This window comes from Scyliorhinus torazame, chromosome 9 (genome assembly GCF_047496885.1).
Source record: "Scyliorhinus torazame isolate Kashiwa2021f chromosome 9, sScyTor2.1, whole genome shotgun sequence".
NCBI classification, from domain to species: domain Eukaryota; kingdom Metazoa; phylum Chordata; class Chondrichthyes; order Carcharhiniformes; family Scyliorhinidae; genus Scyliorhinus; species Scyliorhinus torazame.
In genome coordinates, this window is record NC_092715.1 from 213,898,033 (window position 1) to 213,912,844 (window position 14,812).

A 14,812-nucleotide genomic window follows, 5' to 3' on the forward strand; every position below is an offset into this window, starting at 1 on the left:
CATGCCGCAGGCTGCGCGTGGACCAGGCCTGCCAAAAACTGTCCCTCTGTAACCAGCCTTGCCACCCCCGGACCACCCCCTCACCTCGGCGCCGCCCCCGATTCCAGCGTAAATGGAGATTCTCCAGCTGATCGTCTACTGACTAGTAAGGGACCCATTGTGTCTGCACCCCAGCAAGCACTTCTCTATTCTAATCTCATTTTCTCGCACTTCGTCAGTAGCCTCATGTGCTATGGTGTTTCAAGTGCTCACCTAAATGCATCTTAAATGTTGAGGGTTCCCGCCACTCTCCCACCTCTTGTGGCAGTGAGTTCCAGATTCGCACTACCCCCTGAGTGAAAAAGTATTTCCTCAAATCGCCTCTAAATCTCCTGCCCCTCACCTTGAATATATGTCCCCTGGTCTTGACTCTTCTACCAAGGGGAAACGTTTCTTCAGATCTACCCTATCCATATCCTCATAATTTTTTTGCAGCTCAATCAGGTACACCCTCGGCCTTCTCTACTCTAAGGAGAACAACCTCAGCCTATCCAGCCTCCTTTCATAGCTGAAACATTCCAGCTCAAGCAACATCCTGGTGAATCTCTTCTACACCATTTCTAGTGCAATCACATCCTTCCAGTAGTGTGGTGACCACAACTCCACACAGTACTAAGAGTGTTTTATACAGCTCCATCATAACCTCCCTGCTCTTTTATATACTATGGGCTGGATTCTTCTGCCCCGCCCACCGCAAGAATGCCATGGGTGAGACTCAAAATCCATTGATCTCGGGTGGGGTTCTCCGGTCGCCGGGTGAATGCCCTATACCTCAGCTAATAAAAGCAAGCATCCCATATGTCTTAACCACCTGTGCTGCTGCCTTAAGAGATCTTTGGACATACACCCTGTAGCGCACAAAGACTCCATGAGACAAATAGAGTGAAGTCGATGAGGCTTTATTAAGCGTGTCTGTTCCCCCGCAGCTCGATAGTAAACTGGCCTGCGGGGGAAGACTCCGGCTTCTTATACTTCGCCTTCAGGGCGGAGCTTGAGGTCAACGGCCAACCAGGACCCGGGATCTGTCAGCCAATGACATTAGGGCTTCCAGTCCCACGTGACCCCCAATACATACTACCACATTCACCCCTTGTCAAAAATGAACCCGGCGGGGTGATGCTTCGTATGGTGGTAAGGGTTTACAGGGCTGGTCCTGGGAGGACAAAACATTCACATGGCAATACAGTATTGGACAATTTCGTCCTGTTGCAACTATATATAGAGGGTATAGGAAGAAAAGCAAAATGTTCTTGTGAACAGTCCATATTTGTTTTACATCGACGCCACGAGTCGGTCGGGCGGTCTGGTCGTCCGTGTCGATCGCCTCGGCCCCGGCGGTGGTGGTGGTGCTTGTACCAGTGTTGTCGCCTCCAGGAGCCGTACGGTTTCAGCTCGGGCTTGACTCTTGGTCGGTGCTGAGGGGAAGGGGACCGATCCTCCTGGGAAGGGGGCGGTCGCGGGGTGCGGCGGTGGCAGGAAGGGGGGGGGTTGGGTTGATGGTGTCGGGGGGGTGTGCGTGTTGCCAGCGGGCGCCAGATCCCGTAGGGAGACCGTGTCCTGTCGGCCGTCGGGGTACTCCACGTAGGCGTACTGGGGGTTCGCGTGGAGGAGGTGAACCCTTTTGACCAACGGGTCCGCCTTATGTGCCCGCACATGCTTTCGGAGCAGGATGGGTCCTGGGGCCGCCAGCCGGGTCGGCAGCGACGTTCCAGAGGAGGACCTCCTAGGGAAGACAAGGAGACGCTCATGTGGCGTTTGATTAGTGCTCGTACATAATAACGACCGGATGGAATGGAGAGCGTCCGGGAGGACCTCCTGCCACCGTGAAACTGGGAGGTCCCTGGACCGTAGGGCCAGTAGGACGGCCTTCCACACCGTGCCGTTCTCCCTTTCTACTTGCCCGTTCCCCCGGGGGTTGTAGCTGGTCGTCCTGCTTGAGGCTATGCCCTTGCTGAGCAGGAACTGGCGCAGCTCGTCACTCATGAAAGAGGATCCCCTGTCGTTGTGGACGTATGCGGGGTAACCGAACAGTGTGAAGATGCTGTTCAGGGCTCTAATGACTGTGGCCGCGGTCATGTCAGAACAGGGAATGGCAAAAGGGAAGCGGGAGTATTCGTCCACTACATTAAGAAAATATGCGTTGCGGTCGGTGGAGGGGAGGGGCCCTTTGAAATCGAGACTGAGGCGTTCAAAGGGGCCTTAATCAGGTGCGCTCCATCTGGCCTGAAAAAATGCGGCTTGCATTCCGCGCAGATGTGGCAGTCCCTTGTGACTGTACGGACCTCCTCTAAAGAGTATGGGAGATTGCGGGACTTGATGAAGTGGTAAAACCGAGTGACCCCCGGGTGGCAGAGGTCCTCGTGGAGGGTTTGGAGGCGGTTAATTTGTGCGTTGGCACATGTGCCGCGGGATAGGGCATCGGACGGCTCGTTCAGCTTTCCGGGACGATACACAATCTTATAGTTGAAGGTGGAGAGCTCGATCCTCCACCTTAAGATCTTGTCGTTTTTGATTTTGCCCCGCTGTGCATTATCAAACATGAAGGCTACCGACCGTTGGTCCGTGAGGAGAGTGAATCTCCTGCCGGCCAGGTAATGCCTTCAATGTCGCACAGCTTCCACTATGGCTTGGGCTTCCTTTTCTACTGAAGGGTGGCGGATTTCTGAGGGTGGAGGGTCCGGGAGAAAAAGGCCACGGGTCTGCCCGCTTGGTTATGGGTGGCCGCTAGAGCTACATCGGAGGCGTCGCTCTCGACCTGGAAGGGGAGGGACTCGTCGATGGCGCGCATCGTGGCCTTTGCGATATCCGCTTTGATGCGGCTGAAGGCCTGGCAAGCCTCTGTCGACAGAGGGAAGGTCGTGGTCTGTATTAGGGGGCGGGCCTTGTCTGCGTACTGGGGGACCCACTGGGCGTAGTATGAAAAGAATCCCAAGCAGCGTTTCAGGGCTTTTGGGCAGTGCGGGAGGGGAAATTCCATGAGTGCGCGCATACGTTCGGGGTCGGGGCCTATTATCCCATTGCGCACTACGTAGCCCAGAATGGCTAGCCGGTCGGTGCTAAAAACGCACTTGTCCTCGTTGTACGTGAGGTTCAAGGCTTTGGCGGTCTGGAGGAATTTTTGGAGGTTGGCGTCGTGGTCCTGCTGATCGTGGCCGCAGATGGTTAAATTGTCGAGATACGGGAACGTGGCCCGCAACCAATGTTGATCAACCATTCGGTCCATCTCCCGTTGGAAGACCGAGACCCCGTTTGTGACGCCAAAAGGGACCCGTAGGAAATGGTATAATCGCCCGTCTGCCTCGAAGGCTGTGTACTTGCGGTCACTTGGGCGGATGGGGAGCTGATGGTAGGCGGACTTGAGGTCCACGGTGGAGAAGACTTTATACTGGGCAATCCGATTGACCATGTCGGATATGCGGGGGAGAGGGTACGCGTCTAGTTGTGTGTACCTGTTGATGGTCTGGCTATAGTCAATGACCATCCTTTGCTTCTCCCCTGTCTTCACTACTACCGCCTGCGCTCTCCAGGGACTATTGCTGGCCTGGATTATGCCCTCCTTTAGTAGCCGCTGGACTTCGGACCGAATGAAGGTCCGGTCCTGGGCGCTGTACCGTCTTCTCCTAGTGGCGACGGGTTTGCAATCCGGGGTGAGGTTCGCAAACAAGGACGGGGGTTGCACCTTGAGGGTAGCGAGGCTGCAGATAGTGAGTGGGGGTATGGGGCCGCCGAATTTGAACGTAAGGCTCTGTAGATTGCATTGGAAATCTAATCCCAGCAAGGTGAGGGCACAGAGTTGGGGAAGGACGTTAAGTTTGTAGTTTTTGAATTCCCTCCCCTGTACCGTTAGGGTAACTATGCAGAATCCCTGGATCTGTACGGAGTGGGATCCTGCAGCTAGGCAAATCTTTTGTGCGCTGGGATAGGTGGTTAAGGAACAGCGTCTTACCGTGTCGGGGTGTATAAAGCTTTCCGTGCTTCCGGAGTCGACTAGGCATGGCGTCTCGAGGCCGTTTATTAGTACCGTTGTCGTCGTCGTCTGGAGTGTCCGGGGCCGAGCTTGATTGAGCGTAATCGAAGCGAGCCGTGGTTGTAGTAGTGGAATGGGGTCCGTTGTTGCCGTCCAAGATGGCGTCGGGGATGAACAAAATGGCCGCCCCCATACATCGCACATGGCTGGGGGGTCACAAGATGGCGGCGGGGGTGGACAAAATGGCCGCCCCCATGCGTCGTACAGGTCTGGGGCAGTCGAAGATGGCGGCGCCCCTCCTCCCCTCGTGGTGGCCGGGACCCAAAATGGCGGCGTCTGCGGGTCGCACATCGGCGCCCCTCCTCCCCTCGTGGTGGCCGGGACCCAAAATGGCGGCGCCTGCGGGTCGCACATGGTGTGCTGGGGGGGCTGGGAGCGCTAGGACCGCGATCGCTAGGACCGCGAGCGCTAGGACCGCGCGGAGCTCCCTCACCGCAAGCGCTAGGACCGCGAGCGCTAGGACCGCGCGGAGCTCCCTCACCGGGGACAGCGGTGGTCGGGGCCCAAGTCGGCGGCGGCGGCGGGTCAGGCGTGGGGCCGTGAGCGCTGGGACCGCGCGGAGCTCCCTCACCGGGGACAGCGGTGGTCGGGGCCCAAGTCGGCGGCGCCGGCGGGTCAGGCGTGGGGCCGCGAGCGCTGGGACCGCGCGGAGCTCCCTCACCGGGGACAGCGGTGGTCGGGGCCCAAGAAGGTGGCGCCGGCGGGTCAGGCGTGGGGCGCGCGGTGGGGGTTAGGGTGGCGTTAGGGACGCGGAAAACTCCCTCCTCTCCGTGGAGAGTGTTGGCCGGGACCCAAAGCGGTAGCGCCGGCGGCGGGTCATACATGGGCTGCGGGGAGGGGGGTTGGGGGCGTAGGCGGCGTGCAGGGCTCCCTGTTCTCCCGGGACAGCGGCGACCTCGCGGGACCGGCACACAACCGCATAATGGCCCTTTTTCCCGCAGCTTTTGCAGATTGCTGCGCGGGCCAGCTAGCGCTGCCGGGGGTGTTTTGCCTGGCCGCAGAAATAACAGCGGGCGCCCCCGGTGCGACTCGGCGTTTGGACCGCACAAGCCTGTGGGGGGGGGGGGGGGGTAGGGGGTTTGCCGCGACGGGTACGTACGGGGCTCAATGGGTTGCCGCGCGGTCGGGGCCGTAGGCGCGGGTATTACGCGCAGCCACGTCTAGGGAGGCTGCTAGGGCCCGTGCCTCAGAGTCCTAGCGCCTCTTTTTCTAGAAGTCCTTGGCGGATTTGGGAGGATTGCATACCTGCCACAAAAGCGTCGCGCATTAACATGTCCGTGTGTTCGTTTGCGTTTACAGATGGGCAGCTGCAGGCTCGTCCCAAAATCAGCAGCGCGGCGTAGAACTCGTCCATCGATTCTCCGGGAGCTTGCCGTCTCGTCGCAAGCTGGTAGCGAGCGTAGATTTGGTTAACTGGGCGAACGTAGAGACTTTTCAGTGATGCGAAGGCCGTCTGGAAATCGTCCGAGTCTTCGATGAGGGAGAAAATCTCCGTGCTCACCCTCGAGTGCAGGACCTGCAATTTTTGGTCTTCTGAGACTCGGCCGGTGGTCGTTCTGTGGTAGGCCTCGAAGCAAGTCTGCCAGTGCTTGAAGGCTGCTGCCGCGTTCACTGCGTGGGGGCTGATCCTCAGGCATTCCGGAATGATCCTGAGCTCCATAGTCCTTTTTTTTAGGCACGCTTAATAAATTGTGGCGCACAAAGACTCCATGAGACGAATAGAGTGAAGTCGATGAGGCTTTATTAAGCGTGTCTGTTCCCCCGCAGCTCGATAGTAAACTGGCCTGCAGGGGAAGACTCCGGCTTCTTATACTTCGCCTTCAGGGCGGAGCTTGAGGTCAACGGCCAACCAGGACCCGGGATCTGTCAGCCAATGACATTAGGGCTTCCAGTCCCACATGACCCCCAATACATACTACCACACACCCCAATGCCCCTCTCTTCCCCTGTACTTCCTAAAATCCTACCATTCATTGTATATTCCCTTTCCTAGTTAATCATCCCAAAATCCATCAACTCACACCTTTCTGGTTTCAATTCATCTGCTTTACCCATTAGTCTCCTTGAATTCAAATAAATGTCATTCAGCCTTGCCATATTCCCTTGTGACATAACATGTCTATCTTTGCTCTGCCTTCCAGACTGATTATATTTGGCTGTGCATCACCCCCTATTGTACCTCCATTCCCATCCCCCTGCCAAATTAGTTTTAACCCCCAACTTCCCTGTAAGGATCTTGGTTCCGTTCTAGTTCAGGTGGAAACTGCCGCACTTGTTCATGTCCCACTTTTCCCAGAAGTGGACCCAAAGATCCAGGAAATTAAAGCCCTCTGTTCTGCACCATCTCTTCAGTCGAGCATTAATCTGCTTTATCCCCCTGTTCCTATACTCGCTGGCATCTGGTACCGGTAGTAATCCAGAGATTACAACCTTTTGAAGTCCTGCTTTTCAAGCTGCTACCTAGCTCCCTAAATTTTTGCTGCAGGCCCTCTTTCTCCCTCTGTCATTGGAACCAATGAGAACCAGGATTACTCCACCTCTCCCTTCAGAATGCGTTGCAGCTGCTCAGTGACATCCTTGATCCTGGCACTGCGTTTAGAGGGTATTTTCTTGTTGATCACTGGGGGATCAGATTGGGTTCATAAAGGGTTGGAATTCTTAGAACACAGTAGCACAGTGGTTGGCACTGCTGCCTCACAGCACCAGAGACCCGGGTTCAATTTCCACCATGGGTGACTGTGTGGAGCTTGCATGTTCTCCCGTGTGGGTTTCCTCCGGGTGCTCCGGTTTCCTCCCACAGTCCAAAGATGTATAGGTTAGGTGGATTGGCTAAGGTAAATTTAGTGTCCGAAGATGTGAAAGTTAAGTGAGGTTACGGGGATAAGGCGGGGGAGTGGGCCTAGTAGGGTGGGGTCTGTGCAGAATCGCCGGGCTGAATGGCCTCCTTCTCCAATGTAGGGATTCTATGATTGAACGTTAGATGGTCACTGAATGTTACCTTAGTCTTTCAAAAGCCAGTGTTGGATGGGTTCGTGATTTTCCTTTGATGTGTAGAAAGCTTTTGACTGGGTGGAATGGGACTACTGCTTATATGTTGCGGAGATTTGGGTTGGTAGAGGAATATATCAAGTGGATACAGGTGTTATAATCATAGGCCCTTGGCGGCAGTGCTTACAAATAGTTATAGATGTGAGAATTTTGGCCTTCGGAGAGGGTCTAGGCAGTGGTGCTCCTTATCCCATTGACTGTAGAGACTCTAGTGCAGCCAGAGAAGAGTCTTTGTTTCTTTTAGGCTGCGTTGTGGAGGAAGCAGCATAAGATTGCACTTTATGCTGACGATGTGTTGCTCTTTGTATCAAAGCCGAACATCTCGGTTCCCGTTATTATTGATGGTAGATAAATTTACCATTGTCTCTGGTTACAAGATGAACTATAACAAGTTTGAGGCTATGCTAGTGGGCAGGCTGAGAGGTAGGCCAACACTCCCCCTATTAATTTCCCATTCAGATTGTCCCCTTCGGTATTTGCTTATCTGGGTGTTGTAACTAGCCCTTTAAGGGCCAATTTCCTTCAGTTCATTTTGTCTATCAGGTGAGGCTTAACTCGTTGGTCCGCCCTGCCAATATCGTGACCGGATAGCATTGCATTGAATAAGATGAATGTGTTGCCTACACTGCTGTATCTTCTTGTCTGCTAAGGTCTTGAAGGAGATCAATGGAATGGAATAAAAAGAAGCTTCGTTTGTAGTTGGCCAAGTTGCTCCCAGGTTCTAAGGGGGAATTGGGGGTATTGAATATTAAATGTATCAATTAGCCTCTTGTCTTCGGTTCATAAGGGACTAGATTAGAAAGGACCCGTTCTTATGTTTGCAAAATATTTGTTCTGTACTGTACCAGTTTGTGTTTTGAAAGTTTGCTGCATTATCTGTAAAAAATTATAAAACTCTAATAAATATTTAAGCAAAGTAGAAAATAATTAATGTTGCCTATTTAAAGTTTTAGTACAGATGATGCATCTAAACAAAATATGCCAGAGAGGAATTTACGTGTGAAAGAGTTGAGTAACAGCAACCAGTTCTGTTAATATTATCAGCTTATTGTGCACCTGGCTGGTTAGTTCAGGTGGTTAGAGCGTGGTGCTAATAACGCCAAGGTAACGGGTTCGATCCCTGTACTGGTCAACAATGCAAACCTGTTGTCGGCTTATTGTGTGTAAGGTTCAGGATAGCAAAGCAGGTCAGTAACAAAATGGAATCTGTTCTGTTATAAGGAAACAATCATTTGAGGTGTAATAAATAAGCAGGCTCTTTTGTTAACACTGCTCACCTGAGGAAAGGTTTCTGGTGAATGAAGCTCAGTGGGATGAAAGATATTTTGTTGAAAATGATAATACATAACAAGGGAAGGGTAGACTCGTCATAATTACAGCTTTCGAAGATGAAATAAAATGCAATTGAATCATTGATCACATTTGTCTCATGCCTGTGCAAGCTCGTCAAAGAACTTGCCCTGCTCTCTCCTGATTTTAATTTGAATAATATCACCTAAAGAATGCGAGAGTTTGTGTTAAAGGAGGAAGCAACTCTTTAAATAAATTCCTTTTCAATCAGGCACTTGCCAATTAATTTCTTACAGAGGTTGGACTGATTTTGGTATTCATTGTGTATATTTTCACTTATAAAGCTCTAGTTTGGAGCCAACCTCTTTCTTTCATGTGAACTTGGTTTGGCTCAGTTTCCAGACATTGCTCAATCATATTTCCTTCTTCTGACAGTACACTTGCAGATTTACAGTAAACCACGTCTGCAGGTTGACAGTAAACCACGTCTACTACAGAGATAAGGGTGTTGAATTTAGCACTGTGGGAGATAGGCGAAGGTTCAAGAATTATGCAATAAAGGAAAGCCAAACAGTTCATAGTTATGTATTTTCTCAGGTTGCTTCTCGGCTCAACATGAATGTCCTCCAGTGGGGTAGAAATTTGTTTTGGAGAGTGGTACAAAATGGGTTGTTTTCCATTAGCTGACATTCAATTCTCTTGTGGTCAATGAATTGAATTATCAGGCGTGGCGAATAATCAGGGGGTGGGGGTGGGAAAGTCCTGCAATTGCTACCTAAAAAGATGAATTTCTGCTCCACAGAACTGTCAGTCTGAAAAGTTAGAGCATAGGAGCAGAAGTAGGCCACTCGGTTCATCGAGTCTCCTCTGGCATTCAATAAGATCACAGCTGATGACTTCAGGTTGTGACCATGGAGTGAGTGGTCACATACAGGGCTGCTCCTGCTTAAAGTCACAGAAAAGGGCTCTTTTCACGCAGATCCGGGTAGGGTTTTGATTGAAAAGGCGTAGGTGAATGTTAGAGGAGTAGTTTACCCCTGGAATGGTATGTCTTCTGATCGCCAGACCCGGCAGAAAGCAGTGAGAAATTTGGCTGGAAAGTTGAAACAGCCTTGTGCTTCATAGACAGTCTCTTCCAGCATGCAGGCAGGGGAGGGGCAAGCTGTAAGGCTCCAGATACAGGAACTGATGACTTTTATCAAGGAGGAATTCCATAAGCAGAGAAAAGAAATGTGTGAGGGTCATGTAAAGGCCATTGCAGAAGCTGTGGCACCCCTGAAGAGTACTTTGGAGAGGTGTTTGGAGGTGCAGGGGTCACAGATTCGGGAGATCGAAGGGGTGATCTTGGACCATAGCGATCGTGTGGTGGCTCTGGAGGCAGAGGTGGGGCTCCTAGGTGATCTTTGTAAAACGTTGAGGGCAAAGGTTGAGGAGCAGGAGAATACCTCGAGAAGACCAAACCTGCGAATAATGAGCCTGCCTGAAGGGGTGGAAGGTGTGAGTGCCACGAGGTACGTCTCGAAGATGCTGGCGGGGCTGGTGGCAGAAGGGGTGCTGGATAAGGCACCTGAAGTAGACCAAGCGCATAAGTCTCTGAGGCAGAAGCCTAGAGCTGGGGAGCCGTGAGACTCCGGTGATCGTGAGACTCCATAAATTTGTGGAGAAAGAGAAAATTCTACGGTGGACCAGGGAGAAGCGTAGCTGCGACTGGGAGGGAAATAACATCCGGATTTATCAGGACATCGGAACCGAGTTGGCAAAACGGCGGGCAGATTTCAACAAGGCCAAGGCGGTGCTGTACCGGCGGCAGATCAGGTTTGGGGTGTTCTACCCGGCAAAATTGTGGGTGATGTTTGGAGGCCGGGAGTATTATTTCAAGACCCCAGAAATGGCCGAAAACTTCATTAAGGAGCATAAACTGGGGGAGAACTGAGTGGACAATGCTTGGGAACCGGGGTGCTGGCACTATGTAATGGTCGGGAGCATGTTTGAAGTGGGTGTAGGGATTGGGGAATTTTTGCCTTTTTTTTTGTGGGGGGGGGGGGGTGATTTCTGTTCAATGTTGAGATTGTAAGGAGTTGTAGGGGTGAAAAGTTAATGTGGGGATGGATGTTCCTATCCCCCCTCCTGTTTTATGGGACTGTTTGTGTTTAACATCTGTTTGTTTACGTTTGGAGAAGGCTACCTGGAGTTCAGGAGAAGACCTTGTTTGGGTGAGGGAGGGTAAGGCCAGCAGGAGGCCTTTTTCTTGGAGCTGAGGAGTGGGGGGTGAGAGGGAGGGGAAGATCATTCGGATGCGCCTTTGGGCAGGGGCAGTCGCGCTAGCAGGTTATGCTGGTGAACGGAAGTGAGGTGGTGGGGGAGAAGGCCAAGAGGGGTGGCTGGGGGGAGGGGGGAAAGGGGAAGTGGGGGGGGGAAGAAGGAGAAGGGGAAAAGCGTGGAGGGGGTTTCTGCGGCGCGGCAAGAGGTGAGGGATGACATGGTCAAGGGCGAAGAAAGGGGCCACCTGGGATGGGCTAGGTACAGGGTGGAATTTCAGGGGCAGGAGTTAAGTGGGGAAGATGACGGACGGTAGAGGGGATTGGAGCCTCCGGTAAGGTTGGTAACGTGGAACATCCGGGGACTGAATGGGCCGGTGAAAAGGTCGCGGGTGTTCGCGCACCTCAGGAGCTTGAAAGCGGGGGTGATCTTTTTGCAGGAGACACACCTCCATGTGAAGGACCAGGTTAGATTAAGGAAGGGGTGGGTTGGGCAGGTTTTTCACTCGGGGTTGATTTGAAATCGAGGGGTATGGCGATTTTAATGAGCAAAAAAATGGGATTCGTGAGTGCGAAGGAGGTGAGGGATACAGGTGGGAGATATGTGATTGTGAGTGGGGTATTACCGGTAGTATTGGTAAATGTGTATGCCCCAAATTGGGATGGTGTGGGTTTTATGAGGGGGTTGCTGGCAGCAATCCCGGATTTGGCCACGCAACAGTTGATCATGGAAGGAGATTTTAACTGTGTCCTGGAGCCGAGGGTGGATAGATTGAGCCCCAGGTCGATGGGTAGGGTACGAATGGCAAGGGAGCTCGGGGGGTTTATGGAGAGGATGGGTATGGTGGATCTATGGCACTTTCAGAACCCAGGGGGAAGGGAGTATTCCTTGTTTTCACATGTCTATAAGGTGTATTCGAGGATTGATTACTTTGTAGTGAGTTGGGAGATTTTGGCTGGGGTGGAGGGGGCAGAGTATGCGGGGATAGTTATCTCGGACCATGCACCACACTGGCTGGATATTCGGTTCAGTACGGAACGAGAGCAGAGGCCGGGGTGGAGGTTTGACTCGGGGTTGTTGGCAGGTGGAGGTTTTTGTGATAAGGTGCGGTTGGCGATTAGGGATTATGTGAAGCTCAATCAGAATGGGGAGCCGTCGGCGGGTATTTTCTGGGAAGCACTGAAGGCAGTGGTCCGGGGAGAAATTATCTCATTTACGGTTCGTGCGAATAAGGAAAGGAGGGCGGAAGATGACCATCTAGCGAGATAGTGGAGGTGGACAGGGAATATTCGAGGGTGCCCACCGTAGAGGGATTGGTGAGGAGGAAAAGGTTGCAGGGGCAATGTGACAGGCTGACAATGGGGAGGGCGGTAGGGAAACTGCGTAGGGCAAGAGGGGTGCAATACGAGTATGGAGAGAAGGCGAGCCGCATGCTGGCGCACCAGCTGCGGAGACAGGCTGCGTCCAGGGAAATATTGAAGATCCGGACTGGGGCTGGGATGTGGTGTCCGAGCCAGGGAAGATAAATGAGGCATTTAGAGAGTATTACCAGGAACTTTATGAGGCCGACCCAGGAGGAGAGGAGGAGGACATGGGGCGGTTTCTGGACGAGCTGGAATTTCCCCAGGTGGAGGAAGCAAAGAGGCAGGTGTTGGAGGAGCCCCAGGGCTGAAGGCAGGCGTTGGAGCAGCCCCTGGGGCTGAGGGAGGTGCTGGAAAGTATCAGTGGTGTGAAGTCGGGGAAGGCCCCTGGGCTGGATAGGTACCCGGCAGAATTTTATAAGGAATTTGCAGCGGACCTGGCACCACATCTGTTGGGGGCGTTTAATGAAGCACTGGAGAAGGGGGAGTTGCCAGAGATGATGAAGCAGGTGGTAATCACACATCCCCCAAAAAGGGAAGGATCCGGTGGAATGTGGGTCGTATAGACCCATATCATTATTGAGCACGGATGTGAAAGTATTGGCTAAGTTGTTGGCGGGGAGGATGGAGGATTGTGTCCCGGGAGTGGTTACAGAAGATCAAACAGGCTTCGTGAAGGGCAGGCAGCTCGCGAGTAATATAAGACTGCTGTTGAATGTGGTGATGAATCCGTCGAGAGCTCTGGTACTCCGGAAGTGGTGGTGTCCATGGACGCGGAGAAAGCATTTGACCGGGTGGAGTGGCGGTACTTGTTCGAAGTTTTGGGTTTGGGCCGAGATTTATGGCATGGGTGCGGTTGCTGTATGTGGCGCCAAGAGTGAGGTTGAGGACGAATGATATGAGCTCACAAAGCTTTGACTTACACAGGGGTACGAGGCAGGGGTGCCTGCTGTCGCCGCTGCTGTTTGCGCTGGCCATAGAGCCATTGGCAATGGCTCTCAGGGGGTCGGCAGAGTGGCAGGGGATAATGAGGGGACAGAGGGAGCATCGGGTGTCGCACTATGCCGATGACCTCTTGCTGCGTGTTTCGGATCCGTTGGAGAGTATGGGAAGGATTATGGGCCTGTTGGGGAGGTTTGGAGGGTTCTCGGGATACAAGCTGAATGAAAGCGAGGTATTCCCGGTGAATGAGCTGGCATAGCGGGCTAATTTAGGGTGATGCCATTTACGGTAACGAGGGATAGGTTTAGGTATTTGGAGATTCAGGTAGCGAGGGAATGGACGGGGCTCCATAAGTGGAACTTAACGAAGCTGGTGGAGGAGGCCAGGGAGGATCTTAAGAGGTGGGATACACTGCACGTCTCGTTGGCGGGGAGGGTCCAAGTAGTGAAAATGAATATTCTGCCGAGGTTCTTGTTTATCTTTCAGGCTCTCCCGATCTTTATACCAAAGTCCTTTTTTCGGAACGTGGACACAATCATCGCTGACTTTGTATGGGTGGGGAAGGTGCCGAGGGTGGGGAGGACCCTGCTACAGAGGCAGCAGGGGGGGTTGGGATTTCCAAACCTGCTTCATTATTATTGGGCAGCGAATGTGGACAAGGTGCGGCGGTGGTGGGAAGGAGAAGGGGTAGAGTGGGTTAGGATGGAGGAGGAATCTTGTGAGGGGTCTAGTTTGAGGGCTATGCTGACTTCAGCATTGCCAATGGCTCCGAGTAGGTATTCGGGGAGCCCAGTGATGCAGTCCACGGTGAAGATATGGAATCAGCTGAGGAGGCATTTTAGGGTGGAAGGGATATCGCTGCTAACGCCGCTGTGCGAGAATCATGGGTTTGAGCCAGGGGGATGGATAGTGTATACAGGTGGTGGAGGAAAGTGGGGCTGGTCAAGGTGAGGGACTGTATTTGGAGGAAGGGTTTGCCAGTCTGGAGGAGCTAAGGGGGAGGGTAGAGCTGCCGACGGGTAGTGAGTTCAGGCATATACAGGTTAGGGACTTTGCACGAAAGGTCTGGAAGGGGTTCCCTAGATTGCCGGGATACACCCTGCTGGAGCGACTGCTGCTTCTGGATATGGAAGGGGAGGGAAGAATTGGGGATATATATGAGTGGCTGGGGGAGCAGGGAGGCAAGCGGGTGGTGAAGATCAAGGAGAAATGGGAAGCGGAGTTGGGAATGGAGATCAATTGGGGAGTACAGAGTGAGGCTCTGCGAAGGGTAAACGGGACCTCCTCTTGTGCAGGGATGAGCCTGATACAGTTTAAGGTGGTGCACAGAGTGCGTATGACTCGGGCGAGAATGAGTGGGTTCTCTCAGGGGGTAGCAGATGAGTGTGAGAGGTGTGGGCGGGGGCCAGCGAATCATGCGCACATGTTTTGGGGTTGTGAAAAATTGGGAAGATTCTGGGCGGGAGTGTTCACGGTCTTAGCCAGGATAGTGGAGGAGGGAGTGGACCCGGACCCTTTGGTGGCGATATTTGAGGTTTCGGAGAAGCCGGAGCTCATGGAGAAGAGGAAGGCCGATATCATGGCCTTCGCCTCTCTGATTGCACGGTGACAAATTTTGCTGGAGTGGCGGTCGGCATCGCCACCAGGGGTGGCAGCATGGTTGGGTGACCTGTACGACTTCCTGCGGTTAGAGAAGATAAAGTATGAGTTAAGGGGCTCAGCAGGGGAGTTTGAGAAAAGGTGGGGGATGTTTGTGACCGTGTTTGAGGAGCTGTTCGTCACGGGGAGAGGGGGGGGGGGGGGATGTGATGGGGAGTGGGGGGGGCGGGGGGGGGGGTGAAGAAGG

At 53.1% G+C, this 14,812-nt stretch overlaps 1 protein-coding gene and 1 non-coding gene across 3 annotated transcripts in view; both read left to right on the plus strand.

Annotated features, from left to right (window-relative positions):
• Positions 1–14,812, plus strand: part of LOC140429727 (signal-transducing adaptor protein 1-like) — a 125,565-nt gene that overhangs the window by 48,397 nt on the left and 62,356 nt on the right. The gene's annotated exons all lie outside the window — the stretch shown is intronic.
• On the plus strand, positions 8,173–8,246 carry trnai-aau (transfer RNA isoleucine (anticodon AAU)). Its single transcript has one exon. It is a non-coding gene; the product is annotated as a tRNA-Ile (tRNA).